Raw genomic sequence first — 8,693 nt, 5'->3', positions numbered from 1 at the left:
AAAAATTACTTAGAATCCTGCTTCTGGCAATACTACTGTGAACTGGCATACCTCGTGATCATGAGAGGATGAAAAGTTCCTGATCCCCAAGAACGCCCTCATGTGCGGCTGCCGGTCGTCGGACAAGACATCTCTGACGACTTAGCCACACAGCGAACCTAAGTTCGTCATGGGAGGATGTCACCTTGGACTGGAGCAACAGACGTCGAAAATTTACTAGGAAAGGCTCACAAATAAGAGTGACCCAAACACAAATTGTTGTACGTTTGCAATTAAACTCTTAGTAGCAGCTTGATTCTTACTATTGTTACTTTGGTGGTGGGTATAATTAGTCATGTAGTAGCATCTTAGCGTCATCTTATTTCTTGAGAACATATCTAGCTATCAGATCTTCAAGAGTACACCATAAAAAAAGAAACGCCTATCAGCTTCATAGAAGAAAGTTAGTCTTATGATAGAAGAAAGGCCCATCAGCCCTTGCAGTGCCTGATTGGTTAGCGACTGCTTTTCAGGCTCAACTGATTTCTGACTACGTCCAACAACATATGACTGACATGACCAAGTAGAAGTAAATTTCATTGTGATCAAGATGGTGCCTTTATTTTGGAAAACACAATTGAGATGGGTAGGCGCATGGGCATCTCACCGGAACAAATAGACAGACTGATTTCACTCATACACATGTTGATTATATTATACGGTCAACTCATGAAGTAGCCGGATACCTTCTACTTGAAGTATGAAAGCCATTAGCATGCTAAATTATATGGATGTGCTGGTCTTGACGTGTGTGCACGTACAATGTAAAATAAACTTGAGTAATGATTAATACCTTGTTTACTCTTTTTTTGCTTTACACGTATTTGGAGTATCTATTATCATTCAAGATATCTTAAGGAGAAATTTGGTTTTTGGTGAACTGAAACAATATACCAATAAAAATTTAGCACTTGGCTGTACATATGAATGTTAACTTTGTTAAAATAATTTTCCCTTTATAAGAGAAGATTTCTTAGTTCAAATATATTTTTTGAAAAAATATAGTATTTTTCTGACAATCCTTTTGATTCTAAAACATCCATTATCTCAGAAGGATAATAGTGGTGTGTTTATGTTGCTTTGGGTCTCTTATCACTCGGATCATTCATCAGAAAAATATTTTAAAAATAATTCTATTTTGACATTTCCTTTGTGTTCATTGTTCCATCATAGTAGTTTAGGTTCACATCAAACCAGACCATATGTTTCAGTTTCACTCTTTGGACCATGATGGTGGTGTGCAAGGTGGGCTAGATCGTAATGCTAAAAGAATCAATGGAGGTTATTGGATAGCTTTTAGATTCTCCAAAAAATAATCTAGCAGATGGATGATCCTATTATCACGTATGGTGGTGGTGTGCAAGGAAATGGAGCAGCATGATGGTAGCTAATGCTGTTATTTTCACATGTAAGATGTATGAGCTTCAGTTTGTCATGCTATTATCATGTATAGTCAAAAATGATTAGTTTAATCGGAATTTAGAGTTTCATTCTTAGTTCTCTGAAATATTGTTTTTATAGGTAATTCATGCGGAGTGTAGTATATTGGGAGCCAAGGCCGAGTAGCAAGCCATGTGTCACCGCAAGGACAGGAGCGAGATTTAATTAATTGTATTTGCAAGATTTGGTCTTCCCTTCTTGTTTTCCTGGTCACCTCACAGGTTTTATCACTTACATTTCCTTCTATGGTGGTCTGATCATTGTACTTTGGGACATTGTACTTTTAGGACGTAATGTGCACTTCTGCTTGTTATTTTAAATTGCTCATGTCTTGATATGTCTTTCAAATTCTTGACATCTGTGCCAGTAGCCTAAACCTCCATGGCATGCTCCATCGGAGTATTTTGTTTGTTGTACAATTTTCAAGTGCGACCTTCCAATTTATTTTGTTGTAACTATAAGGTTTGGCACCTCAGATAAGTTCTCGAAATACCAATGTCATATTTCAATTAGAAAATAAGATTTAGTTTGATCATGCATGCAATTGTAATAACCCTACTTTGAGCTTTTATGTACTGGTTTAAATAGTTAAATCTTCTAGATTCTTTTGCATATTTTCTTGGAATTATACTGTGAGAGCATCTTAGTTTTCACTAAGCAATAAAATACATTTTCTATTTCCGTAATACAGGTCATTAGTGGTCACTTGGGATGAGTGCGATCTGTAGCATTTGATCCAGGAAACAAATGGTTTTGTCCTGGTTTTGCTGATAGGACAATAACGGCAAGCCCCACAACCTGCATTCCTTTCCTAGAAATTTAAGATGAATTCATGTATACATGCAAGTAGTTGATACAACAACCTATTAGTTAATCGGATGCTTGCTCTATTGGTGTCTGCATTTTTTAATGTTACATGCATCTATTTTTATTACATAATGTTTTTCAGCTTTGGGACTCCATGTTGATGTGTTTTTTACCTTAACATTTTATTATCTGTTTTTGTTTAGGCAAGGAAGAAGGTTGCAGAGCACTGATGGATGTGAAAAGGAAGAGGATGGATGAGAGAGGAGAGAAGAGGGGTGAAAGAGGATACAGATGGAAAGGAGGAGGAGGACAGGGTGGAGGCGCTTCTTGAGGATTATTGTCGACTGATTTCATACTCTCTTATAAATTCATGGTTAGCTAGGTAAACCTTTTGTACAACAACTCTTGTTCAAAAGGAAGTTTGATTTTTCGGCTTCTTATTTTAGGTCAATATCAAGAACAGTTTAGTTAATTTAGTTTAATGTTTATGTTTGAAATTGACTTTTACCATTCTGGTTGAATGGGGGTGTGGATAGAAGAGATTGCGAGTCGGGTACGGTGATGCCAACATTGTATTACGGGCAGATAGATTTAAGTTCGGTCTTATGTGCATGAGGATAGGATCACTATTAAATCATCAGAATAAGTCTGCTCCTGTTGCAACGCACGGACAATCGGAGAAATGTGATGTCCATGTGAGTATCTAAAGGTAACAAGTTAGACATGATTAGTATTGTCCACAAGCTACTCGTGAGTCAATTGAATTTTGAATCTTTGCAAGTTGATTTTTAGGAGAACACAAGTGCAACCTGAGGCCGAAGTCGTTGATGGCACTACGAGATGCAATGGCGATGCCGAAGGCGTCGATGGCACTGCGAGGCTGAGCCCTCGTAGGAGACAAGGACGACACTTCGAGCGGTAGTGAGGAGTGGCGTCATAGTCGGAGGCGAGGAAGAAGGTTTGTAGGGGTGCGGTGGTTCACCGGAAAAATCTGGTCGCTAGGCGGTAGTGAGGAGTGGCATCATAGTCGGAGGCAAGGAAGAAGGTTCATAGGGGTGCGGTGGTTCACCGGAAAAATCTGGCCGCTAGGCTGGTTCAGAGGGTTGGTCGGGGGTGGCGGTCGCGGCTAGCAGATCGGCGGGTGGTGGCTGCTGTTAAGGAGGAAGAAGCCCAAGGTAGAAGACAAACAACAACCATTCGATGAAGATCCAACGTTGCTCGAGCAGTGGCGTCATAGTCGAAGGCGGGAAGAGGGTTGACAGGTGTGGGTGGGGGTGCGATGGCTCGCCGAAAAAATCTGGTTACCGGGGTGGTCCAGAGGGATAGTCGAGGGTGGCGACAGGGGAGGGCAGGGAAGCAACGCGGTCGGGGGTGGTGGCGATGGGTGGATCGGCCGGTGGTAGTTGGCGGTTCAGTAGGAGGAAGAGGTCAGGGGTAGAGGATAAACAACAACCATCCGACTAAAGACCCAACAACCCTCATAAATCAACTTTGCATCAAATTTTCATAGTCTGACATATAGCTGACACCCTTAATACCGAGATATTTAGAATATTTTTGACCATATTTATATGAAAAAATATCATCTTATGCAATACTAAAGTTATACATTATAAAAATTGAACTCGTGATGTGCATCTAATGATATTGATTCCGTATTGTGATTTTTTTTTGTATTTTCTATAAAGTTGGTAAACTTTACAAAGTTTGACTTTAGACAAATCTTATGTGCGAGTAAAAGGACCGGAGGGAGTACTATGTTGCTTTCTACATGTCTTCTTATGGCCTTATTAAAGATCTTCATTTCTATGGGTTTAAACACAGGATGTTATTTTTGTAGCACATTTCTGATAAGTTTTTATTCTATAAAGCTATAATTTCAACCACATTCTAAAATATAAATGGGATTTGGTGATAAGTAATCATTGTGTTTGTGCATAATCTATCAGACACGACAACGTTCATGTCGAATGTGTTCTAGAAATGTTCTTTGATAAATATGTTTTTAGCTATTAATATTTTAGTATGGTCGTAAATTTATCAATTCACATATCACTTCGATAAACAATTTTTAGTTGGGAGAATTAAGAAAGAAAGAAAAGAAGAGCGCTTCAAGGGTTAAAAGATAGTTGCCGATGCAGCCCGTTGCAACGCACGTGCATCCCATCGTGCAACATGGTAAGTAAAGTATTTTATCTATTGTTATCATGGTTTATTGTTGTTTCTAATAGCTCCACTTGTAGATTTATCTTCCCTATGCATTTATCGGCCGATACATCTTGTACGTCATCGACAAAGAGGCACGTCGTCTATATATTATGGACCCTATTCAAACATCACAATCGTCAGAGGATAAAAATTTGAGGCATGCACTGAAATTAAAAAGTTTTGCAAGGCATTTCAAAGAAGCACTCAAAATAAAGCTGTCTGGTTGGAATTTCGATATATCTAAATGGCAACGTTTATTTCCGTTTAGTATTCCAACGAGTATAGATGGTAATGAATTCATAAGAAAAACTTTTATTTTTGTTATCACTATATTTTTTATTTATTAATTTAAAAAATTGCAGGAATGTGTCTGCCTATTCCGTTTTTCATTTTATGCTCTGGTGGAACTGTAAAGAATTGGTCAAGCCGGTTTGCACGGTGAGTATTGTCCGTTACATGTTTTAAGACCTTTGGCGTGAACTTCTCATACTAACTATATATATTTGTTTGTGCGGAATGGGTATGAGTTGAGGAAGCAGTTTTTACTATACTTGCTAAAATGTCGTGGGAATGAAGCTAAAGAAAACTTTCCAGATATTGTGAAAGAATTTCTTAAGCACATCATCTAGATATTGATAGTTTTGTAACAGATGTTTAGTTCGAACATCGCTCAGTTTGTTACATGGACATGTCGTTAATCTTTATTTTTGTTATCAATTTACATTACAAAATTGGACTTCAATTATTCAATAATTGTGTTTGTGTTATATTGTTTGTACATATGAAATTTAACATGTAACTTTTGCAAACTATTTTAAGAGCCCGTGGCAACGCACGGGCACTCTACTAGTAGTAGGTAAAGATAAAGATAAAGATTGAGTAAAAAAAGACGCTGCCTTTCACATGTCTTTGAGAACTATGGCTGCATGCATCGCCCAGATACAGAGGCCGGGTGTAATCCTCTTTTTCAAAAAAAAAGTCTTTGAGAACTGGAAAGGTGATCTCAACCGGCAGCATGGATGGATATGCGGTGGCTAGAAGATAAACCCGCCGTATCATGCATGTCACACGCACACTCAATCTCCCGGCCGTACACCGAAAATTGGCAAAAGGCTCAAAACCGACGTACGTAGCTAGGTTGGTTACCAGAGACATAGGCATGCCGTCTTCTCCTGGATCGTGTTCGATCGGCACCTGAAACCGTGGACATTACCACTCTTAGACAATTGCCTGGCTTGTTGCGTAGTGGGTACTCAGTCTAGCAAACAAGAGATGTGAGTTTTTGAACCATGGTCCACCCAAATCTATAGTGGGCGTCGTAGGATATACTATTGTTTCACATGTGGATCTGTTCCCTCTTTGAGTTCAAATTTTTTTCGTTAGCCTTAACCTTCCCCAGCCAGGGTAAACCATTGAACATACTAGTAGGCATGCGTGAACTTATTTTTTATTTCAAACGAGATGGGCTGGCACACGTACCTAAGAACTGTAGCACGTCTTTTAAAATAGCTCATGAAAATCAAAGTTTTGTCCTGGCAATTTCTAATAAAATCTGAAATAGACTGAAGCCCTCCGGTATTTTAATTCATAAGAAGAATAAAGAATTTTGTAAGGATAAGTAAAGTTGTAAATCTGCACTGACATACTGCAGCTCATGAAAATCGAAGTTTTATCCTCAAGATTTCTAATAAAACTTGAAATAGACTGAAGCCCTCGGTATTTTAATTCATATGAGGAATAAAGAATTTTGCAAGGATAACTGAAGTTGTAAATCTGTACTAACATACTGCAGCTCGTGAAAATTGAAGTTTTGTCCTGACAATTTTTAATAAAATCTGAAAAGAATGAAGGCCTCTGGTATTTAAATTAAATTCATACGAAGAATAAATAATTTTGCAAGGATAAGCAAAGTTGTAAATCTGCACCGACACACTGCAGGTAGTCTTTTATATCCATAAGAGTACAGAATGATTTGAAATGCTCAGGTAAGTCTAACAGCCTAAAAAATGTTCAAAATAAATAAATATGTACTAACACACAGTAAATCTAAAAAAAATGTATGCCATGTCCACAAATATGGTTGAGTTTTACAGCTTATAAAAAAGCATGCGCCAAAATCAGACTACAACCGGGAATAAACAATAAAAATAAAACAAGAAAGCTTCCTCATATAGTGGGAATAAACAAGTATGAATAGTGCTGGTTCATACGAGACAACATTTGCATTGTTCGAAGGAATATGGTATTTTATATTACACCTATGGTGTTACATCTACTAGTAGGTTTATTTATCAACTGTAGCCCATCTAATCTCCCTTTTAATGACTCCCGCCATAGTTTATCTTACCCGCTGTGCACACATCCCCGTAAATTGTGTCTAGAGATGAGTGGCCCTGAGCATAGTTCCAGGTAGACCATGGTTCTACCCAACATTTTCGAGTAAACAATCGATAAGGATCTATCGATCCAATTAGTTGATGTACCTGGTAGTAGGCTCCAAGCCAAAGGCCACGGCAAACGCAACGTAACCTGAAAACTCAAAGCATGGCTTTGGTTGCAGCGGTTTAGACGGCCAGGGCCATGGCATAGCGTAACCTTTCCGTAGTTCTATCACCGTGTCGATCGTAAGTACGTGTTTATTTGGCCTGATGCTCATCAGTCTTTCTGCCAGGCAGTGACGCATCGCTTATCTTAATTTGTCAAGTAACAGTACATGCATGTGTCTTAGTACCTGTGAAATTCTTCAATAATACGCTGTATTATATGCTCCACAAAAACGAAAAAGTTTCAGCCAAAAATAGTAAAGAAGGCCAGAATTTGCATGTATTTTGTATTATTTTTATTTCTCTCACATGCAAGCGCATACATTGATGAAAATTTGGACCCTTATACTGCAATGCGATACATGCATGTACATAAAATTTTGGATTTTTTTGGTCGTAAGAATCCATTTTTTCTTTACCATAAAAAAAGGGGTCAATGTCCGGTCACTCAATCCCTTCCTAGAGCCAAGGCTACACCGGAGGTCAGGAGCCGTCGTCCGAGGGACCTATTAAGGCTCTCAGACTGTGAGTGTCGTGGGACTTCGGAAGAGACAACATTCCATGTGTTCCCAGCGCCCAACAGCAACCTCAATAACTCTGTATTTATTTTAAAACGTCATTTTATCACTTTGTAAATGTACGTCGACAATCGCTAGGTCATTGTACACACCCCTGTCTAGTCCACACTAACCACATTGCTAATAGTACCCCTATTGAAAGTTGGTTCTTGAGAAAAACACTTTCAACGGGACGTCAAAGATAATCCAATTCACACGATTTGTTAGCTATTTCTTCTATCTTTATAAATAAAGCTATTTCCTTTCAGCATTATTTAGGGTTCTATTCTAGGACTTTTGACTGTGTTTTCGCGTTGATGTATGTCCAGACCGTGTATTGAACACCACATGTTTGCTGATTAAGAATACAAGGCTTGAATGTGAGACATGATATCGAGAGTTCCCTTATGTGTTCGTGCATAAGAACCTTGTGGGAACGCGCAAACTAGCACCTTGCTTTGGTCAATCCAGGATCTTTTATTGACGATAAAACGACATGGTATCATTGCAAAACGCGAAGAAAGATATTACAAAGTTTGATAATTCTTGTCGCAAGGCATACATTTTAAAATGTCTAATGACTTTTATTACATTAATAAAAGCAGCATAAAGTAACAATGCACAACAACTACATCTCAAGCATAGATAGTCGATGTGGTTCATTTGGCCTCACTCCTTGGGGTTGCCATAGTAGCCGTAGACGCCCCCTTCATCTTCATAGTACTCTAAGGTAAACAAAAAAAACATTCCTATGAGTATATTAGGTTCTCAACGCACACCCTCACGATAGAACTATATATTATCTACATGTAGCTTAAAAGGCAGGTTATATGGCTTATTTTCATAAAAGCATATATACCTCTCTCTCTCTCTCTCTCTCTCTCTCTCTCTCTCTCTCTCTCTCTGTGTGTGTGTGTGTGTGTGTGTGTGTGTGTGTGTGTGTGTGTGTGTGGTTGTTTCAATTTTGCATATTTTGGGATAATAGTTTTCATTTTCACGAATTCACGAACTATGGTGGAACAAACATTTAAGCAACTAATAGTATTGAAAAAAATGTCGCAATGCATGACCATTTAGCTAGTGTCAAGAAAGATTCATG

The sequence above is a fragment of the Triticum aestivum genome, chromosome 1B (genome assembly GCF_018294505.1).
Source record: "Triticum aestivum cultivar Chinese Spring chromosome 1B, IWGSC CS RefSeq v2.1, whole genome shotgun sequence".
Taxonomy (NCBI): Eukaryota; Viridiplantae; Streptophyta; class Magnoliopsida; order Poales; family Poaceae; genus Triticum; species Triticum aestivum.
The sequence above is the reverse complement of the archived record's forward strand: the minus strand, read 5'-3'. Positions refer to the sequence as shown.